This window comes from Sminthopsis crassicaudata, chromosome 2, assembly GCF_048593235.1.
Source record: "Sminthopsis crassicaudata isolate SCR6 chromosome 2, ASM4859323v1, whole genome shotgun sequence".
Lineage (NCBI taxonomy): Eukaryota > Metazoa > Chordata > Mammalia > Dasyuromorphia > Dasyuridae > Sminthopsis > Sminthopsis crassicaudata.
Window position 1 is genome coordinate 191,899,045 of NC_133618.1, and position 24,332 is coordinate 191,923,376.

A 24,332-nucleotide genomic window follows, 5' to 3' on the forward strand; every position below is an offset into this window, starting at 1 on the left:
CCAATATTTAATTTATAGATCCCACTTGTGATGTGGAGCCCTCTCTTTTTTTAGTGTCCCTCCCCTCACCCTCCAAGTCCCTTATTCTCCTTTTCCTTTTCCCTTTTCCTCTCCCCCCTTTTAATGAGGTGAGAGAGAATTCTCTGAAAAACAAATATGTCAATTATTGACTCTTTGAGCCTCTTCTGATGAGAGTAAGATTCACACATTGTTTCTCCCCCTCTCTAAATTCCCTCAGATATGGTATATTTTCTATGCTTCTTCATGGGATGTAGTTTCCTTCTTTTTATCACTCCTTCCCCTTTTTCTGATACTACCCCCTTCCCTTTACTACACCCCACTTGTTTATCAGTAAAATCAAATTATCCATGCGTACTTTCTATATATCCACAACAGAGATACAGTTCTCAAGAGTTCTGTTTACCTTTTTCTGTTTCTCTTCAGTTGTGTGGATGTAGATCAAATTTTTTGTTTAAGTCTGGTTTTTTTCTTAGAAACAAATGGAATTCCTCTGTTTCATTGAATAACCATCTTCTTCTATGGAAGAAAATGCTAAACTTAGCTGGGTAGTTTATTCTTGGTTGCAATCCTTGATCTTTTGCCTTTTGGAAAATCAGGTTCCAGGCCCTTCGATCTTTTAATGTGGAGGCAACTAGATCTTGAGTTACCATTATTGTGGCCCCTTGATATTTGAATTGCTTTTTTCTAGCTGTTTGCAAGATTTTCTCCTTTGTGTGGTAATTCTTCAGCTTAGCCACAATATTACATGGTGTTCTTTTTTGGGGGTCTTTTTCAGAAGGTGTTTGATGAATTCTTTCAACATCTATTTTCCCTTCTGTTTCTATTATCTCTGGACAGTTTTCTTTGATGCTTTCCTGTAAAATAGAATCTAGGCTCTTTTTTTGGTCATAGTTTTCGGGAAGTCCAATGATCCTCAGATTATCTCTCCTAGATCTATTTTCCAGGTCTATTGATTTTCCCAGTAAGTATTTGACATTATTCTCCAGCTTTTCTTTTTTTTGTTGTTTGTTTGTTTGTTTGTTTGTTTTGTTTTGTTTGATTGATTCCTGGGTTCTCAATGAATAATTCAATTCTATTTGTTCCGTCCTGATTTTTAATGAGTTATTTTCTTCATTCACATTTTTTAGTTCTTTTTGTATATGCCCAATTTCGTTTTTAAATGAATTATTTTGCTCTATTGATTTTTTTCCATTTCCCTAATTTTTTTTAGAGAATTATTTTCTTTTTCCAATTCAGAAATCCTATTTTCTTGAATTTTTTTTATCTTTTCCAATTCAGAAATCCTACTTTCTTGAGAATTTTTTATCTTTTCCTGTTCAGAAATCCTACTTTCCTGTGATTTTCAAATCTTTTCTAATTCACAAATTTGTTTTCCTGCATCTCCTCTGAATTCTTTATTTTTTCCAACTCAGATTTCAGAACATTGTTATTCTCTATTATAGCTTCTCTTTCCTTTCCCCATTTTTTTTCAAGCTCTCTTAATTTTTTAATAGTCTCTTCTAGGAGAGAGTTATGTGATGGGGGCAGGAATCGTTCCCCTTTATGCTGTTATCTGCTGACTCTCTGCTGTTAACTTCCTTGGGGTTGGATACAGGCTCTTTCTCTGTGTAGAAGGAATCAATGGGTCTCTTCAGCTTTTTACTCATATTTAAAAAAATCTTTTGGGGTCTGCCCTAGGGGTTAGAAGTTTATTTATTTATTTCTTTACCAGCTTCCTCCCAGACCAGATGGATGCAATGGCTCCTGCGCCTGAGTTAAGAGAGAGCTCTGGGAGAGAGTTCCCCATCCGCTCCCTGGAAGTGCCTCAGAGGTGATTAGCATTGTTGCACTGTGAGGGCGCTGTGTGTCCTAGCGGCTTCCTTGAGTTCTAAGACAGAACAGTAAAGGTGACACAAAGCCCAGTCAATGCGTCCCATGGGGTGTGGATGTCAGCAGCTGAAGTGAAAAGCCCCTGCACTCAAACTGGAAGTGTCTGCCCAGAAACAGTGGTCCCTATTTCAAAGGTTCTGCTTCTCTGGGATTTCTGCGGCTGAGTTCCACAGCCTCCAACCAAGCAAGGCACTATGTGAGTTAAATGTTGCCTTGGGCTGTGTCCCTGCTTTTCAAGTTCTTAACTATTCCAGGGTGAAGCCCCAGAAAGCGGTTGCACAGCCTTGCCGAGATCTGTTAGGTCACTTCCAGATTGGAGTGGTTCTGGTATCTGGCTTTATATTTTAAAGTGGTTTGATTTCTCTTATGAACTGCTGTTTTATAAGCAGAGAAGGGCTAACAGCCTGTGTCAGTTCTTCTATCTCAGTGGCTTCTCTGATCCCAGAGCCCTCCCCAGCACAATCGGCGCAGTGTGCCACCACCCAACCGTCTGTGCTGGCCTTTTTTCTCCCTCCCCTGGGAACTGATCTTTTCTGTTGAAACTCCAGATTCTCTTCAGCTGGTAAGTCGTGCTTCCAGTCCTTGTGGTTTCTATCAGTCCAGTGTTATTTTTGAGGCTGAGTTAACTAATTAGTATTGAGGGAAGAAGGGAGCTCACAAAATCGCGTGTATCTTCTCCACCATCTTGGCTCCGCCCCCAAATCCTTTTTTCCTAAAAAAAATTTCCTATGTCTTCACCAAAAGAAAAACAAACAAACCCCCACAAATAAACAATCAACAATAGCAAAAACAGATGAGATAAAAATTTAAAAAAGCAAAAAACAAATTGCAAATGAGGTTCAATAGAGTCTCAGGAGTTCCTCATCAAATTCCTAAACTTTTTTTATTGTTAAGAGACAGGTCAATTCTCTGAGAACCTCCAGAGCTGTGGATCATAACATCTGAAGGAGTTGCAAGGCAGCCTTTCTGACACAGGTGTTGCAGTTTGGGAATGAGATAAATTGGAGGTAGAGAGAAGAGGAGAAAGGTCAGGTGGCTCCCATGTATTCCCACAACTCTCCTGTGTATCCCAACATTTTATACTTTTCTTTCTCTAAGGACCCACAGCTTATTTTCAAATTAATCCACCTGCTCCTATGCAGACCCAAACTTACTCATCTCTGCTCTATAATGTCCTTGCATTAAATAATCCTGTTCAGTTTTAGAGAACTATGGAAATTTATTTCAGTCCCCTTAAATTATATAAATGGCCAGTCCCACATCACAACCCAAACTGCCCATTTTGTATAATTCTTGTTTAGGTCTGCTCATAAGTTTCCACAAGGCATTCATTCAATGTTCTGGAAACCTTTCTCAAATGATCTTTAGATTCTGTGAATAAGGGAAGTATATGCACTGTCATCTATGATTCTACCTGTTACTAATCCTTTTTTTTTCCTTTTTAGCATATATTCTTTGATGACATACTTATTATCACTTTGCCTGTAGGCTTCCTTTATAGTCCATTCACACCCACTATAAAGCACTTCAATTTTTTTTTTTTGGATGAAATATAGCAATACATAAATACAAGGCAATTTGAGGAAATAATAAGTATTAAAATCTGCAGAGCACCATTCTCATAGAGTAGCAGATAGATGATTATTGAGCAAAGGAAACTGAAAATGGCTGAGCATACAGCTAGTGGAAGAAAGGACAGAGCTCTGCAGTACAATGGAAGAAAGTAATTAACTACCAAAAACTACAAAAAGAATTAGAACTGGTATGGAACTATCAGAGAAGGGGTTAGGTGACAGAATGAATGGTGAACAAGTTTGTAGTCAGGAAGACCTTAATAGCTGTGTGACCTTGGGCATTTCTTTTAACCCTGTTCAGCTCAGTTTCCTCATCTATAAAATGAGCTAGAGAAGGAAATGACAAACCATTCCAGTATCTTTGCCAAGAAAATTTCAACGTGGTCATGAAGAGTTGGACAAGACTGAAAAATAACTCAACAACAAGAACAAAATAGAACGATATGAATTAAGTAAGAAATCATTGTTAAATTTTGAGACTGATGAGATATGAAGATGAAGTATAAATGACTTCAAATGTTTGGAAAGGAAAAAAAAAATAAGAGTAATGCTGTATATCCTAGATCCAAAGGTTGTCAATAACCTTCAACCTGTATTTAAGGTGTGGAGTACTTGAATATGTATGTAGGTAGAAGAGAGTGAAATGGAACATGTGGAGATATTGAAAACAAGAAAAAAAAAGGAGAAATGGTGAGGATGACCTCTATTAAAATACAGAATTAAGGGCAGTAATAGTTTAAGAGGAAAGTGCCCCTTCTTCCTTAGCTACTGAAGAAGAAAAAAAAAAGGAGAGAATAGATAAAAAATATAGAGATATTTTGAGTACTGGATCAGAGGAAATAATAATCCCATCATAGAAGAACAATAAAATAGGAAGTAAAATAATTCATTAAGAGATAGCAGGTTGGGAGTGATGTTGAGGCCTTAAGGAAAGAGGAGGTTTGAGACAGCTAAGCTGAGAAGCATGAGAAAAAATGAATAAGGTAATAATAATAATTAAAAAAATAATTATATAACAATCTTATCATTTATTAGATCTTTAAGGATTGCAAGGCACTTTATATATGTTATTTCATTTGATACAATACTGTAAAGTAGGCATCCTCATTTTAACAATGAAGAAACTAAGAGTGAGAGAACTTAAGTCCTTTGTCCAAAGTCAATCATAGGTCTTCCATTTGAAGCAGGAAGTAAACTCTTATCTTCTTGGCTTCATGTCCAACAACCAACCTAGAGCATTTACTTGATTTCCCTGATAAAATAATTACCATATCACATTAAGGGCCCATTTGATTTTAGATCACATAACTGTGTAGTAAGTCTAGCTTGGTTCCTGTCTTTCTTTCACATCATTCAGTAGTTAAGAAGTGGAGAATATATTACAATGCAGGTGACAAAATATTGTGGATTAGTGGGAATGCTCAGGAAAAAAAAAAAAAAAAGAAGAAGAAAGAATTCAAGCAAGATGAAGAACAGGGCATTATTGAACTACTTAATAAGCAATAAGCATATAGTAAGTGATTTATATATGCAATGTACTGAGTTAAGTGTTAGTAATGCATGTAGACAAAAAGATAGTCACTGTGTCATTGCCCTCAAAGAACTTTTTTCCCCCCCTGAGGCTGGGATTTGAACTCAGGTCCTCCTGAATTCAGGGCTGGTGCTCTATCCACTGCGCCACCTAGCTGCCCCCCCAACTTTCACCCTTGCAAACCTCGTGCTCTAAACTTTTTCTCCCCCCTTTTAACAGCAAGTAATCAAATACATGTTAATGAAGCATACATACATAATGAATGCAATACTTCTATACATATTTCCACAGTAATCATACTGCATAAGAAAAATCAGATCAAAAAGGGAAAAGAAAGTAAAAAATAAAATAAAAAGCAAGCATACCATAACAAAAAAGAGGAACATATTATGTTGTGGTCCGTCTTCTGTCCCTAAAATCCTCTTTCTGGATAAAGATATTCTCTCCATCACAAGTCTATTGGAATTGGCTTGTGTCTCATTTCTGAAAAGAGTCAATTCCATTGGAATTGATCACCACATAATCTTGTTGTTTTGTAAAATGTTCTCTTAGTTCTATTCACTTTATTTAGCATCAGTTCATGTAAGTCTCTCAAGAAATTTCTGAAATCATCTGGCTGACACTGTCTTATGGAAAAATAATATTCTATAACATTCATATACTTTTACTTATTCAGCTATTCTCCAACTAATGGATATCCACCCAGTTTCCAATTCTTTGCTACTACATAAAAGGCTGCTACAAATATTTTTGCACATGTGGGTCTTCTTCCCTTTTTTACTATCTCTTTGGGAACATGTCCAGTAAAAACTCTGCGGGATCAATGAGATCATACTTTGCAAATTTAGCCCTTTCCAGAAAGTTTTGATCAGTTCATAACTCCACCAACAATGTATTAGTTTCCTAGTTTTACCAATTTCCCTACAACACTTATGATTATATTTTCCTGTGATCATGGTCAATCTGAGAGTTATGTAGTGGTTATTCAGAATTGTCTTAATTTGTATTTATCTGATCTATAGTGGTTTAGATCATTTATTCATATGACTAGAAATTGTTTTAATTTCTTCATTTAAAATTGTCTGTATCCTTTGACTATTTATCAATTGGAGAATGACTTGTATCCATATAAAGTTGCATCATTTCTCTATTTAGTTTAGAAATCAGGTCTTTAAAAGAAACATTGCTTGTAATTTTCCATCAGTTTTCTGCTTAAATTCTAATCTTGTTTAAAGCAGTTTTGTGAATACAATACATTTTTAACTGAATATAATCAAAGTTATCTATTTTGTGCTCAATAATGATCTCCAATTTTTCGTTGGTCACACATTTTTCTCTTCTCCACAGAACTGAGAGCTAAACTATCATAAGTTCTTCTATATAATTTTCATGTCTATATCATGAACCCATTTGGACCTTATCTTGGTATGTGGTGTTAGGTGTGGGTCCATGCCTAATTTCTGCCATACTAGTTTCCAATTTTCCCAGCAGTGCTGTAACCCTATCTTCCCAGAATCAGCCGGAGTCAGGATAATCAAAAGTCTTTATTCTTGGTCTTTTGCAGTCATGGTCAGGGGATTAGATCTAGCAATCTCCAGACCTCCTTCTTCTCTCTCCACCACCAGGAGAATGACTCAGTTTCCTCCTCCTACTCCACCCACTCATGTCACTTCACCTTCTTTATCCACACCCACCAATCCAGCCAGCACAGAATAGTTGGGGAGGGTCATCCTTCAAACATGTTAATAGAGAATTGTCCAATTGGCAATTAGTTTCCTGTGCTCCATTTTCCAAGTGCATTTGCTCAGTTATAGCCCTTTACACAGTAGTTTTTGTCAAATAGTGAATTCTTATCCCCAAAGCTGGGGTATTTGGGTTTGTTGAACACTAGATTATTACCATACTATATTGTTCTGTGAACCTAAACTATTCTAGTGATCAACTACTTTGTTTCTTAGCCAATACTAAATGATTTTGATGACCACTGCTTTATAGTATACGTTTGGATACGGTCTAGCTAAGCCACCTTCATTTTCATTTTTTCATTTTGAAATTTTTTTACTTTTGAACCTTTTGTACCATTTGACCTTGAAATGTTTGGCCTTTTCTTCTTCCAGATGAATTTTGTTATTATTTTTTCTAGGTCATTAGAATAATTTCTTGGGAGTTTCATTGTTATAACACTAAAGAAATAAATTAATTTAGGCAGTATTGTCATTTTTATTATATTTGTTCAACCTATCCAAGAGCATTTGATATTTTTCCAATTGTTTAGATCTGATTTATTTGTTTCAAAAGTGTTTTGTAGTTGTGTTCATATAGATCCAGACTTTTCCTTGGCAGTTAGATTCTCAAATATTTTATACTATCAACAGTTATTTTAAATGGAATTTCTCTTTGTATCTACTACTGTTGGACTTTGTTGCTGATGTATAAAAATTCTGGTGATATATATGGATTTATTTTGTATCCTACAATTTTGCTAAAGTTGTGGATTGTTCCTAATAGGTGGTTAGTAGATTCTCTAGAGTTCTTTGTATGTCATCATATCATTTGCAAAGAGTGATAATTTGGTTTTCTCATTATTTACTCTAATTCCTTTCATCTCTTTTTCTTCTCTTATTGTCAAAGCTAAGATTTCTAGTACAATATTAAATAATAATGGTGATAGTGGGCAACCTTGATCTTCTTGGAATAATGCTAGTTTATCCCCATTGCAAATGATGCTTACTGGTGATTCTAAATAGATGCTAATTATCATTTTAAGTAAAAGTCTATTTATTACTATACTTTCTAGTAGTTTTAATAGGAATGGGCATTAGATTTTATCAAATGGTTTTTCTGCATCTATTGAGATAATCATATAGTTTTTTGTTAGTTTAGTTATTGATATAGTCAATTATGCTAATAATTTTCCTAATATTAAACCAGCCTTGCATTCCTGCTATACATTCTACTTGGTCATGATGTATTATCCTGGGGATGATTTTCTGAAATCTTTTTGCTAATATTTTATTTAACATTTTTGCATTTATATTCATTTAAGTAATTGGTCTACAATTTTCTTTCTCTGTTTTCATCCTACCTGATCTAGCTATCAGTACAATATCTGTATCATAAAAGTAATTTGACAGGAGTCCTTTCCCTACTTTTTCAAATAGTTTGTATAGTATTTGGAATTAATTATTCTTTAAATGTTTGATACAATTCACATGTAAATTCATCTGGCCCTGGAGAGTTTTCTTTAGGAGTTGGTTAATAGTTTGTTTTTTGTTTTTTTTTTTCTTTTCTTTTTCTAAAATGGGACTATTTGAGTAATTTATTTCCTCTTCTATTAATCGGGGTAATCTATATATTTTGTAGGTATTCCTCCATTGCACTTAGGTTATCAAATTTGTTAACATATAGGTGGGTAAAATAACTTCTAATTATTGCTTTAATTTCCTCTTCATTGGAATAAAGTGCTCCTTTTTCATTTTTGAGATTAACAATTTGATTTTCCTCTTACCTTTTGCTGATCAAATTAACTAAAGGTTTACCTATTTTGTTTGTTTGTTTTTTCATAAAGCCAACTCAGTTTTATTTTGTAATCCAGTATTTTTTATTTTCAATATTATTATGCTCTCCTTTTATTTTTAGAATTTAAAGTTTAGTATTTGGTTGAGGCTTTTAATTTGCTCATTTTTCTAGCTGCTTTACTTGTGAGCACAATTCATTGGACTTTTCTTTCTCTATTTTATGCAAGCATTCATCTAGAGATTTCCTCATATTACCACTTTGGCTTCGTCCCATATATTTTGATATGATGTTCCATTATTGTCATTCTCTTGGATGAAATCATTGATTGTGTTTATTATTTGCTGTTTCATTCATTCATTCTTCAGGATGAGATTATTTAGTTTCCAATTACTTTTTGATTTATTTTCCCCTGGCCTTTTATTGATTTATTGCATTGTGATCTGAAAAAAAAATGTATTTCTTTTTCCTGTCTTTCTGCACTTAGCTTTGAGGTTTTTATGCCCTAATATATGGCCAATTTTTGTATAGTTTCCATGAATTGCCGAGAAAAAAGGGCACTCTTTTATGTCTCAATTCAATTTTCTCCAAAGATCTATCATAGCTAGCTTTTCTAGTATTCTATTTACCTCCTTCACTTCTTTCTTAGCTATTTTGTAGTTTGATTTATCTAGTTCTGAGAGAGCAATATTGAGATCCCCCATGAGTATAGTTTTGTTATTTATTTAATCTTGCAGCTTTCTTAACTTCTCCTTTACAAATTTAGATGCTATACCACTTGATGCAAATAAAGTTAGTATTGACAATGCTTCATTATCTATGATACCCTTTATCAAGATATAGTTTCCTTCCTTATCTCTTTTAATTAGATCTAACTTTGCTTTTACTTAATCAGGATTGTTACCCCTGCTTTTATTTATTTATTTATTTTTTTACTTTGCCTGAATCATAATAGATTCTGCTCCACCCTTTTACCTTACTCTGTATGTATCACTTTGCTTTAAATTTATTTCTTGTAAACAATATTTTGTAGGGTTTTGGCTTTTAATCCAGTCTGCTATCTGCTTCTGTTTTATGGGAGAGTTCACCCCATTCACATTTACAGTTAAACTACTAATTCTGTATTTCCTGCCATTTTATTTACCTCAAATTATGTTTTTCTCTTTCCTTTTCCTCTTGCCCTCCTCCCCAGTACTTTGCTTATGAACTCCACTTGCCTCAAGGAGCTCTCCCCTTTATAGCCCTCTCCCCTTTCTATGTCTTTCCTCTACTATTTCTCTTTTCCCTTGTATGAGCCTCCCACTTTCCTTTTCCTGTATCCCTACAACTTCACTATAAGGTGAGAGAAGTTTCTTTGTGTAACCAAATGTGTCTAATATTCTCTCTGATGCAAATCTGATGAGAGTAAGATTCACACAATGTTCATCCCCCTCCCTTCTTTACCTCAATTATAATTTGTTTTCTTTGCCTCTTTATGAGATGTAATTTCCCTCCATTTACTTTTATTTTCCCCTTTTTTCAGAATAATCCCCTTTTAATATATAGTTTTTATATTATAATAGTAAAATCAAATTATGCATGTACTCTGTATGTATCCCCATAACAGAGATATAGTTTTCAAAAGTTTTTTTTTTTTTTTTTTTTTTACCTTTTTATGTTTTTCTTAAGTTCTGTATTTGGAAGTCAAATGTTTTGTTCACCTCTGGTCTTTTCATCAGAAATAAATTAAATTCACCTGTTTCATCTTCCTCCCTAAAAGAATATGCTCATTTATTGGGGTAGTTTATTCTTTGCTATATTACAAGTTCCTTTGCCTTTGGAAATATCAGATTCTAGGGATTTCAATCCTTTAAGGTAAATACATAAAAAATACATTTACCATTTTTGCCTATCTGTATTTGATGTTGAGGTTTCTATGCCCTAATGCATGGTCATTTATTTTTACAGCCTCCAGGTGCCACTGAGAAAATATTCCTCTGCCCCAATTTAAAATTTCTCCAAAGATCTATCATCCCTCACTTTTCTAAAATTCTATTTATTTCCTTAAATTTTTTCTTATTAATTTTATGGTTTGATTTATTTAGTTCTGAGAGAGCAAGGCTGAGATCCTCACTAGTATAGTTTTGCTGTCTATTCTTGCAGTTCTCTTAACTTCCAATCTAGAAATCTGGATGCTATACTATTTGGGATATATATGTTAAGTTTTGATATTACTTCATTATCTATGTTACCCTGTAGCATGATGTAGTTTCCTTCTTTATTTTGTTAGATCTGTTTTTGCTTTTGCTTGCTCTCAGATCAGTTAACTAAGCCTACTTTTTTACTGCAGCAGAAGTATAATAGATTTTGTGCCAGTCATTTACCTGTACTCTGTTTGTATCATGGTGCTTTAAATGTATTACTTGTAAACAATATATTATAAAATTATGGCTTCTAATTCAGTGTGCTGTCCACTTTCTTTTTATAGGAGACTTCATTCCATTCACATTCATAGTTAAAATGAATAATTCTGTATTCCCAGTCATCTTGTTTTCACCAAGTTATACTTTTCTCTTTCTTTTCCCCCTTTCCCTTCTCCCAGTTTTTTTTTTTTAATTCTCTCTCAAACAGCCCTCCCCTTTTACATCCTTTCCTTCTTTCTTATATCTTTCCCATTCTATTATTTTCCCTTCTCTTAGCCACCCCCTTTCTTTTTTCCTTTCCCCTTCTACTTTCCTATAGGGTGAGATATATATTTTCTGTGAAGTGAAGTATGTTTGATATTCTGATATTCTTTGAACCAAAGCTGATAAGAGTATGATTCCCATACTGCTCTTTCCCCTTCTTTTTCTCAATTATAATGAATATGTTTTGCCTCTTCATGAGATATAATTTTCTTTATTTTAACTTCACTTTTCTCTTCTTCCAGCAGAATGCTTTTTCCAGATCTAGTTTCTTTTTATATCATCACAATAAAATAAAATTAATACTGTATACTCTAAGTATCATACTTTTGATTCATATTTAGTTTACAGTCTACTGAATCCCCCAGATCTTTCTCAAAAAATCAACTTCATAATTGTAAGTTACTGAAGAAATGGTTAGAGAAAAGATTTTTTTTTGAGAGAGATCTCAAATTTTGTTGGGCAAAGGGCTTTGTAAACTTAAAAATGCTATACAAATATTAGTTGTTACTATCAGTACCATGTATATTGTCCCAGAGAAGCTGCTAATTGACTTTTTCATTTTTGTATTCCCTGACATCCAAGGCTAAAAAGTATAAGCAAGAAGAGAGTCATACTTAAACTATAAATTGTATTTACAAGTATTCAAACACATACATACATAGACATATAAATGCATATAAACATATTTGAATCATGAACCCTTTGTACAGAAGTTAAGTGCTATTTTAAAATGACACAAAGATAAACATCAAATAATTGAATTGAGGAAAATATTAGGTTAAGTGGTGCTTGAAAAACCTATCCAACATTGAAAGTACCTTGGGAGAGATATGTGCTGATCATAAGTTCAGTTTTTAGAACTTTGGGGGATAAAAGCTTAGGGTTTTAAATACTTTTTTTCTAGCACAGAAAACCAACTCAATATTGATTTGTCCAATAAATGAAGAGATGAATTAATTTGGATGTGAGTATGGTAGCATCTTCTTTGCCTCAATGATGGCAGACACATTGCGAATGAGCACTTAGTAGCAGCTTTTTAGTAGCAGCTAGCAACTCCTTCCCTCATTTCTCTTATTGTCTTCTGTCTTTCTGCAACATATGAGTATAATGAGGGAAAGGAGTGAGGATTTAGCTTCTAAAGCTTTTTTCTAAGACAATATGTCCAGGGTCAAAAAAACTCAAGCATCAGTTTGGAATTAAATTTCTTATCTGAGAAACTAGCTCCTCAAATACACATACACTCTGCTTTCTCAAACTACAAGACCTAATTTGAACAGGTACTTTGTCTCCTTCATGGTGGGATAGATCTTGATTTTATTCTTTGGAGACAAGGGACATTTTATTTTCTACTTAGATCTTCACCAGTGAAAAGAGAGAATGGGACCAAATTCTAGGAGAAGAAATTCCTCCCCAACACCTGATCCTTGGGGGTATAAGTTCCACTTTCTCTGACACATTTCCAAGAGAATGGCAACTATGTCAAGTCCTTGAACCATCTCTAAAAATATTTTTGATAAAGTAATCAATATTTATTTATATAATGAAGTGCTTCCATATTAAAACATGGTGTACAGATTAAGATATGCATATAGATATTTAGATATTGATTAGATTTTTGTGATTTTGGTACAATTTAGGAAACAGAGCTAGAATATTTAATGACCTACCCCAATACATACAGAGGATAAAGGACAAAGTCTGGCCTATAATATACCCAGGCTAACAGCTCAAAATCCAACATTCTTTCCCATGCTTCATACTACTTCCCTCAGTATCATTATCTTAATTGATTGTGATAGCAACTTTGTAAAGTAGCTAGGTAGTAAACTATTTGTCTAAGATCCAATAGTTTGCAGTTGAAGTGGTTGTTAAAGTTAGTCTTCCTAATGCCAAATTCTGATCACCACACTATAGTCCTCTCCAATGTGGAGAAAAGGAACATAAGAAAATAGAGGGTAAATGAAATTCTTACTTTTATGGAAAGTAAGGTAACATCTGGCAGTGGGTCCAGTTACACTTATAGAGAACTTTGGAGCTTCATAAGAGGTATGTGTGTGTGTGTGTGTGTGTGTGTGTGTGTGTGTGTGTGTGTGTGATCCAGACTTCAGGATAGTTTTCTATGTTCCACATATTTAACTAAGTGTCAATCTTCATGATGAACTGAAATCCAGACTTCAGGATGGATGGAAAATAATAATAAAAATGTTATAAAAATAACACATAGCTTAACAGCATATCACCTCCACCAAACTCTGAGTATCCTGAATAGAAATAATTCTTGTCTTTGGCAGATACTTTATTTGCTGAAAATAACTCCTGACTGTGGCTTCCATTCAACATATGACACATGGTCTACAGTACATTTATTTAAAACAATTTTAGCACAATAAAGGTGGTAATTATATAACAATGCCCATAATGTCGATGACAGACTGCTAATTTTCTGCAAGTGGAAGTTACTTATTTTGGAAGCTCTTCTTTTGATTCCTCTTGAAGAGAGGAAAAGGAATGTATTTAGGACCCTGAAAAACAAGATGCAGTATATCCTGATTTTCTTAAATTTAATGTATAAGGACAGAAACATATTCCCTTTTAAATATTCTACCTATGTAAACACTTGAAATTCAATAACAAATAGTTGTAAAATTCAGAAAGTTTCTAATTGTTTCTACCATCTCCATATGCAAAACAAATTATGTTTGAAAATATATAGATATAGACATACAGAATTAAATACATAAAGAGAAAGAGTTTTTGTGAATTTGAAAATTTTTGATTTCTTTATAATTTAGCATTATGTGAATGTGAATGTAGCATTTTCTGGATTATAACTGACATCTTACATAACACCTTAGTTTACCTTATCTCATTTCTCCTTCTGAAAACAATACTGTGTCAAGTAGCACAATTATTATATTTATTTTACAGGTGAGCTAACTGATTCACAGAGATGTGAAAAGATTCCCAAGGTCATCTAACTAATAGAAGCCAGTGTTATTAAAATCTAGTCAACAGTGGAACCCTAGGGAGTCTAGTTATCTGAGTCCTGCCCCTGTATGGTTGTATGTGTCACAGATAAGATTTTTATATAAAAATTTTATATTTTCTGAGGCTGTGCTGTAAGCTTTCTGAGCTCTTTCTGGTCCCATCCTATCTAACTCTTTAGCACTGAGCTTTTGCTCTTGCAAGGCTACCATGCTTATTTCCATTTCTATATCTTTTTACATATTATTAAATTCCTAATTATGTTTATGTGATCAATAAATTATACCTCAGAGATCTCCATTATAAACTTTTTCTCTTCTTGGCCCAAATTAAATGTTATTTATTCCATGAAAGATGTCTTAGTGTTTGGGGTCACTAGTGATTTTGGTGTCAGGGAAGATTCAATATTACATGATATATTTATTATGGATTGTATAGCTGTACTAGACTTTAAGATGCAGAATACCAAATTTCATACTTTATCTGAACTTTGCAGCATAGAACACTTAACATTACTGTGTTCAATTCAAATAAATATTCAGTACATGCTTGTTGACTGAATAAATTAACTTACTCTACAGTAAATAGTCTTGGCCATTTTGGATGATATAAAATAAAAAGGATAAGAATAGAAGCCAATTATATTAGAATACAGTTATCAATTTTTATTCATTTCTTAATTTTGTATTTAGTATTTTATTTTTCCCCAATTGCAATTATTAACATTTGTTTTTAAAGCTTTGAGTTCTAAATTCTCTCTTTACCTCCCTAATCCTTTGAAGTGAGGAGGCAAACAAGGAGATATAAGTAAATACACATATAATCATGCAAAACATATTTCTATATTAGTCAAGATGAGAAAGAAAACAATCAGAAAACCTAAAGAAAAATAATATAAAATAATAACATGCTTCAATCAAGTCTTTTTTTGAGGATGTATAGGATTCTTCATCATAGAATTCTATCAAAATTCTCTTGGATCACTGTATTATTGAAGATAACTAAGTTATTTATAATTGATCACCTTACAATATTGCTTATTATTTTATTCACAGTATATATTACCTTGCACCACCTTTAGTAAGGTTTTCCAGTATTTGGGGAGAATATACTTCTATTCATAACACAATAATATTTCATCATAATTATATTTCAATTTTTTTCAGCCATTCTCTTGTTGATGGACATCCCTCAATGTCCATTCTTTGCCATCAGAAAAGAGTTGCTATAAATCTTTGTATGTATATGTCCTTTTCCTTTTTTAAAAAAAAAAAAACTCTTTTTGAATACAGATGTAGCAGTGATATTTCTGAATCAAAAGATATGCATGATTTTATAGGCTTTCTGGCATATTTTCAAATTGCCCTACAGAAGGGTTAAATCAGGTCACAACTCCAAAAACAATGCATTAATGTTTCATTTTCCTCATGTCCTCTTCAAAATTTCTTATTTTACTGTTCTCTTCTATTAGCCAATTTTATAGGTAGATAGTATCTCAAAATTATTTTAATCTGCATTTATCCAATAACTATGAGTTAGAGCACTTTTTCATGTTGCTATAGATAGCTTTGGTTATTTCATCTGAAAATGTTGATATTTTTGATTTTTATCAAGTGGTGAATAGTTCTTGAGAAATCATATCTTTATCAGAGAAATTTGTTTCATTTTATTCACAGTTAGAGTGACTAATTTTCTTTTTCTCCAGGTTATCTCCCTTCTGTTTCTTCTATCGTCTCTCTCCTTTCACCCTGTTTTGCTCTCAAACCTCAAACAAGTTTTGCTTCTGACTACTGCCTCCTTTATATGTCACCTTCCCCTTCTTTTGTCCTCTTCACTGCCTGCTTTTCTATGGGATAAGATAGATTTTTGTAACCAATTGAGTGTCTGTGTTATCATTTTTTTGAGCCAATTCTGATTGGAGCCCTGATCTCCTTTTCACTCTAAAAGCTTTTTTTTTTTTTTTTTTTTTTTTTTTTTTTTTTTTCAACATGTATATATAAATATGTATATGTGAGATAATTTCTCTCATTCTACTTTTCCATTTCTTTTTCTCTCAGTGCAGTCTTCTTTCATAATGTGATTTTATTTTTCTATATATTATCATTCCATTTTCAACTCATACATCTTTTTTCTATGCTGCTAACTTACCTACTAAGTTACAGGTTTTTATGAGTTATAAGTATGACTTCCCCATGTAGAAATGTAAACAGCTTAATCTTATTAAACACCTCATGATTTGCCTTACATATTTACCTTTATATGCTTCTCATGAGTTTTATATTTTAAAGTCAAATTTTCTATTCATATCTAGTCTGATATGAAAGGCTCCAGAATATCCACTTTCCTTCTTGATAGGAGGTTCTTAGTCATAATCCTAGGTTTTATTTTTGTTTTTGGTTTTTTTTTTGCCCTCCAATGTATCAATATTACCCTTTAATGCAGAAGTTTCAAATTTTTCAATATACTGTCTGTGTATGGATATTTTTTTTTCTTTTAGGCAGCTTGCAGTATTTTTCCCTGAGCTGGGAGCTATGGAATTTTGCTATAATGTTTCTGGAAGTTTTCATTTTGAGATTTTTTTGGGGAGGTGATTGATTAATTCTTTCAATTTCCATTTTACCCCATGATGTCAAAATATAAGAGAAGATTTCCCTGATCATTTCTTGAATTATGATTTCTTAACATAGCACTTTTCAACAATGAAATGTTTGAGGGTAGTCCTAATGATCTTGTGATGAAGAGAGCCATCTATACCCAGAGAGAAAACTGTGGGAACTGAGTAGAAATCACAATATAGTATTTTCACTCTTTTTGTTGTTGTTGTTGTCTTGCATTTTGCTTTCTTTCTCGTTTTTCCTTTTTGATATGCTTTTTCTTGTGCAGCACAATAATTATATAAATGTGTATACATACATTGGATTTAATATATATTTGACATGTTTAACATATATTGGATTTCTTGCCATCTAGAGAAGGGGTTGAGAGGAAATTTGAACAATTTGGGACACGAGGTTTTGTAAGGGTCAAAGTTGAAAAAAATTATCCATGCCTATGTTTTGAAAATAAAAAGTTTCAATAAAAAATAAACATTAAAAATAGTGAAAAATGATATATAAGATATTCTGTTGATCATAGCTTTCAGATAGTCCAATAATTTTTAAAGTATGCATCAACAATCTATTGTTTTCTCCATGATATATTTCACATTGTCTTTTATCTTTTTTAATGTTTTTTTTTAAATTTTGTTTTATTGTTTCTTGATTTCTCATGAACTCATCTGCCTCCATTTAATCACTTCTAATTTTTAAGGAATTATTTTTTTTCAGTGTGATTTTGTACTTTTTTCCATTTGCCCAATTTAGCTTTTCTTATCTTTTAAAATAAAAAAAATAATTTATTTTTAATACACATTGCTTTATAAATCATGTTAGGAGAGAAAAATAATAACAAAAGGGAAAAATATGGGAGAGACAAAACAAACAGAAAAAAATTAAGTGAACAAAGTATGTGTTGAATTTACAATCTCTTTAGTTCTTCTAGCTACAGATTCTTTTCTGTCAAAAGACTCTTATTGCTTTGTATCACTGATATCCTGAGAAGAACCAAGTCCTTCAGAGCTGATTATCATACATTATTCCTGTTATTGTATAAAATGTATTCCTAGTTTTGCATGTTTTGCTCAGCATCAGTTCATAAATATCTTTCGAGGCTTTCTTAAAATCAGGTTCTTCATATTTTTTATAAAACAATAATATTCCATTACTTTCATATACCAGAACTTATTCAGCATTACCCAATTGATGGACATCTACTCATTTCCAATTCTTTGCTACCACAAAAAGAGCTGCTACAAGCATATTTTATACATGTGGGTCCTGTTCCTTATCTTATGATTTCCTTGGGAAACAGACCCAGTAATGGCAATGCTGGGTCAAAGGGAATATACAGTTTTAAAGTCCTTTGGGCCTAGTTCCGAATTGCTCTCTAGAATGGCTGGATCATTTCCCAATGTATTAATAATCCCAGTTTTCCCACATCTCTTGCATAATTGATCATTATCTTTTTCTGTCCTTGTAGCCAATTTGAGAGATGTGAAGTGATACCTCAGAGTTGTTTTAATTTGCATTCCTCTAATCAATAGTGATTTAAGAGCATTTTTTGATATAAGTATAGATGGCTTTAATTTAATCATCTGAAAACTGTCTGGTTGTATCATTTTGACCAGTTTGGGAATAACTTGTATTCTTATTAATTTGACACATTTCTTTATACATTTCTGATCAAATTAACCAAAGGCTTATCTATTTTGTTTGTTTTTTTGTAAAAGCAACTCTTAATTTTATCTATTGGCTCAATATTTTTCTTTCAGTTTTACTTTGCTTTGAGTTTTCAGAATTTCTAATTTGTTATTTAATTGGAGGTTTTTAATTTGTCGTTTTTCTAGTTCTTTGGTTACATACTTAATTCTGTGATCTCCTCTTTTTCTATTTTATTCATATAGTTATAAAGAAATATAATATTCTCTAAGAATTGCTTTAGCAATATCCCAAAAGTTTTGGTATATTGTCTCATTATCGCCATTTTCTGATATTATGTATTCTTTCTATGATTTATTTTTTGTCCCACTCATTTTTTAGAATTCTATTATTAATTTCCATTTGATTTTTAGTCTATCTTTCCATGGCCTTCTATTGATTATATTTTTTATTGCATTGTGGTTTGAAAAGGAAGCATTTACAATTTATGTCATTCTGCATTTGATTGTGAGGTTTTTATGCCCTGATACTTGTCACTATTGCAAGTTTCTAGGGTTAGAACTTTTTTTTTCTCTTGGTTGCTCATTTTTCCAGTTAATTTCTTGGCTTTTAACTGTTTTCTAAAGTGGGGTTTTGCTACCAGGGTGGAGAGTTGATGGTTACAAGCTTTAGAGATATTATGCAGCTGTTTTCAAAGATACATATAGGGACCTAAAATATTGAATTCTTCCATAGTGATGTGATCAAAGGGAAGTGTTTACTACTCTTCTGTTGATGTGTGACTGACCATAAGCAGTCTTTTATGCCTTGGAAATATGAAAATGGTTTTTGCTCCCCAAACACTGATTTTTTTGTATTCTTCCTTGCCCTGAAATTATCAAACAGGACTGCAACCCAGATTTGAGGGCAAGCAAAGCATCAGAGTCTTGCTCCAGTGTCAGAAAAAAAGAGACTTCTTCAATTTCTTTCTAATCAGGTCCTCAATCTCCTTAAGATCTCTGGGCTAACAACTCTAGAAGCAGCCATTATTCCTGCTGGTTCAGTGCCTTCCAAGGCCTGATCCTTGTTTACTGGGGCTGGGTCTGTTATGGGATAGCTTATGCTGAACTGTGCTTCATTCTCAACTTGGTAAGGCAGACCTTTCCTTCTGATCTTCAAAGTTGTCTTTGGTAAGAAATGTATTTTATTTTGTCCTTTTGTGCATTTTCTCACTCAAGAAATTATTTTATGTCATCATTTAAAGGTATTCAGTGGATTTGGAAGGATAATTCAGGGAAGTCATTGCCTATTTCTCTGCCATCTTTGATTCATTTCTTTCAACTTTTAAATATCAAGTGAATTCTGAATTAAGAATTCAAAGAGATAAAATGTCTTGCCCCATAGCAATAAGAAAGCTATTACAAAGTCTCTACATTACCTTCCTTATAGCAAAGTCCCACTGATTTATTAGAATACTAAGATATAATCATTGATAGTTAGGTGTCGTAGTAAGTAAAATGCTGAAACTGGAATCAGCAAATCTAAATTTAAAATGCAGTTACAGTCATTAATTCCTGCTGTATGATCTTGGACAATTTACTGAACCTTTCTGCCTCAGTATCCTCATTTGCAAAATAAGAATTATAATAGCAAATTTCTTCCAGGGTTATTGTGTAGATAAAATAAGATAATAGTTATTAAGTGCTTTAAGAAATATAATGAATTATAGAAATGTAAATTTGAAAACAAAGGACTATATCTAACCAAGAGCATTTATTGCTCACATAATGTTAAAAGTTAAATTAAAGTTTATGTACCAATTAACAACCAATTTGTAGATTTCTCTGTTCCCTTTTCTACCTCTCTGATACTAACACAACTGAAGTAAACAGGAACCATACCTGAGTAAGATCAGTGATTTTTTTTTGTTTGTTTGTTTACATGTATTATGATAACCCAAAATTAGAAACAAACACACTCACCCACACCCATACCCACATACCTTTAAAAATACCATGAGGTAAGATAGCTTAATACCATGAAGTAAGGTAACTTGCTTATAGTTATAATAACAGCAGATATAAAAAACAAGAACTTTCTGACTAAAGAGTTCCTTTTGAAATGAGTGACATATTCAAAGTGCTGCTTCCAAATCTACCATGTACTCACTCTATCATCATGACAACAGGCCATTTTCTTCATTAAGTGTTTCAGTTACCTATAAGACTGAAGTAGTCCAGTACAAGATAATCATATATATATATATTATATATATATATATATATACATATATATACATATATATGTGTAATATGATTTATAATTTATAATTATAAAATTAAAATTTAAAAAAAAAGTATTCCCTTTCCTAAAAAATATATATATATATATGTATATATATATATATTTATATATACACTTTTTTATTTTTTTATTTTATAATTATAAATTTTTGACAGTATATATGCATGAGTAATTTTTTTTATAACATTATCCTTTGTATTCATTTTTCCAAATTATCCCCTCTCTCCCTCTACTCCCTCTCCTAGATGACAGGCAATCCCATACATTTTACATGTGTTACAGTATAACCTAGATACAATATATGTGTGTAAATCCAATTTTCTTGTTGCATGTTAAGTATTAGATTCCGAAGGTACATGTAACCTGGGTAGATAGACAGTAGTGCTAACAATTTACATTCACTTCCCAGTGTTCCTTCTCTGGATATAATTGTTTCTGTCAATCATTGATCAACTGGAAGTGAGTTGGATCTTCTTTATGTTGAAGATATCCACTTCCATCAGAATACATCTACATAAAGCATTGAAGTGTACAGCGATCTTCTGGTTCTATTCATTTTACTCAGCATCAGTTGATGTAAGTCTTTCCAAACCTCTCTGTATTCGTCCTGTTGGTCATTTCTTACAGAGTAGTAATATTCCATAACCTTCATATACCATAATTTACCCAACCATTCTCCAATTGATGGACATCCATTAATCTTCCAGTTTCTAGCCACTATGAAAAGAGCTGCCACAAACATTTTGGCACATACAGGTCCCTTTCCCCTCTTTAGTATTTCTTTGGGATATAAGCCTAATAGTAGCAATGCTGGATCAGAGGGTATGCACAGTTTGATAACTTTTTGGGCATAGTTCCAGATTGCTTTCCAGAATGGTTGGATTCTTTCACAACTCCACAAACAATGCATCACTGTCCCAGTTTTCCCACATCCCCTCCAACATTCGTGATTATTTGTTCCTGTCATCTTAGCCAATCTGACAGGAGTACAGTGGTATCTTAGAATTGTCTTAATTTGCATTTCTCTGATCAGTAGTGATTTGGAACACTCTTTCATATAAGTGGATATAATTTCAATTTCATCATCTGAGAATTGTCTGTTCATATCTTTTGACCATTTAGCAATTGGAGAATGGTTTGATATCTTATAAATTAGGGTCAGTTCTCTATATATTTTGGAAATGCGACCTTTATCAGAACCTTTAACTGTACAAATATTAGGAAATGGCATACTAAAGAAAATCAAGCACCATACTATTTCCCATTGCATTGTTCTGACCTTGGGTATGAAAAAGGAAAAAATAATCAATTCTTTTTACCATATGAAATTCTGTAAATAGTTGAAATCAGCTATCATATCTCATTTAAACCTATTTAAAAACATAGGGGCCATTATCATTAGTCACTTCATTGAATTTTCATATAGACAATTTTAGCAGGAAGAGATGATGACCATTTATTTTCACAGGTTCTTTTTATTCCAAATGAGTCCCCCACATTAGTTTTAAATACCTTTGCTATTTAAAGCTTCTCTTTCCCTTCAGCAGATGAAAGAAACCCTGAAACAAGCCAAAATTAAAATGATACAGAAGATGATGATTTCATTCTATTACCTGCTTTTTGAACTTCAAATGTATACTTATTTTATTGTGTGAAAATAGAGTGATACTATTACATAGCAACAAAGTATGCATTACAAAATGAGAGGAGTAAAGGAGAGAGACAAAACGATGGTTGTGACATAAGCTGTCAAAAAAACTAGGGACGTCAAATTTGTTCCCTCTCAATTCAAGAGTTATTAATCATCACTATTACATGGTAACCATGAGGAATACCCCTGGAAGATGGCATTTAAGGACAAGCTATTTAGAGGGATCTTAAATTAAATTAAGGAGAGTCATTAAAAAACCATAGAGTACAAACCTACTCATTTTACAACTGGGAAAAATGAGGATTGGAAGAAGGGAAATTGTTTTTAAAATTGTTTAAACAATTGTTTAGCCCAGATCACAGAACTGGGAATTGTAAAAACCATTATTGAAACCTGAATTTTCTGACCAAATTCTTTGCACTTTCCACTATTCCATATATCCTTTAATAAAGAATCATTTTCCTGGCATAGACAAATGAGTATATATAATGAATCTAATAATGTTGCATTCCAATTTCTTCTAAAAATAATAGATTTACAAATCTGGGGAGAGGAGGAGGTCACTGTGGCTGGGGAAATGACCCTTTATTCTGCTATCTTTAAAGAGTATATTGTATTTGGAATTATATCTGTTTATTATCTTACCTATCTCTTATATATCACATCTTTGATTCTTTAGAGGATTCTGCCCTTTCTTTAGTCTCTCTGGGAAGGAATGAGTTCTACATCAAGCCTGGAGAATAAGATTTTAATCTTATATGATTCAGTGTCACCTCTCAGAAATATGTTATTAAACATATGCGTACACATACACATGCATAGACACATATGTATACACACTGACCACATAGTTGAATAAATGTATTTGTCAAAGCAAATAATAAAAACCATAACTTTGGCAGTCATGTATGTTAATTATGATAAGAATATTAACATTAGAGTAATTTGTAACTCAGATATGAAATGAAATCAAAGCTCAATCAAGTAGAGAATGATCTCACCAAAAGAACTCACTCAGAGTGAGGTTGTAAATACTGAAAATCAAGGGACAAGTTGAGGTACTGTTTTTTTCTTACATACATGGAGTGAAAAGGTTTCTCCATTTTATTATTCAAATTCTGTGCCTGAGCTTTTTGTCCATCCTTTTTCCTCCTTTTCTATCTTCTAGAAATCACTCAGTCAATCATAATTCATGACTGTCCACATGTTCACAAATATCCTTCAAGCCTCCATATGCCAACAAAAGAAATAAAGAAAAAATTAAATAGCCTTCAATCATTGTATTCCTCTTCCACTATTACAGTGATGAAATTGTGACAGGAGATGGGGCATAGACTACTAAATATTGCAGTTTTCAAATTATTAAAAGAGCAAAATGACTATTGAGGGACAATATAACTTTAGTCAGTCAAAAATAAGTGGACTTATTTCTGGAAAAAAGAAATAATATCTACGATGCAATTATGTCTTTCTTTCTTTCTTTTTTTTTAAACCACTAAATACAATTGTATTTTTTTGCATTACATGTAAAGATTGTTTTCAACATTAACTTTTAAAGGTTTTGAATTCCAAATTTTCTTCTTTCTTCCCTTCCTTTTCTCATAAGAGCAAGCAATCTGATATGGTTATATACATACAATCATATTAAACTGTACATTTTATGATATATAAACATTTTCATATTAGTTATGTTGTGAAAAAATAGAATCAGTACAAAAGGAAAAAAAGAAAAGAAAAACAAAGTAAATATTATAAATTTCAATCTAAATTCAGGTTCTCTAGTCCTTTCTCAGAATATGCTCAGGATTTTCCATCATAAGTCTTGACATTGTCTTAGACCTTTATATTGCTGGGAAGATGTAAGTGTCATATTTGATCATCCCATAGTACTATTATTACTGTGTACAATACTCTCCTGGTTCTGCTCACAACATTCAGCATCAGTTTATTTAAGTTTTTCCAGTTTTTATGGTTTATTGT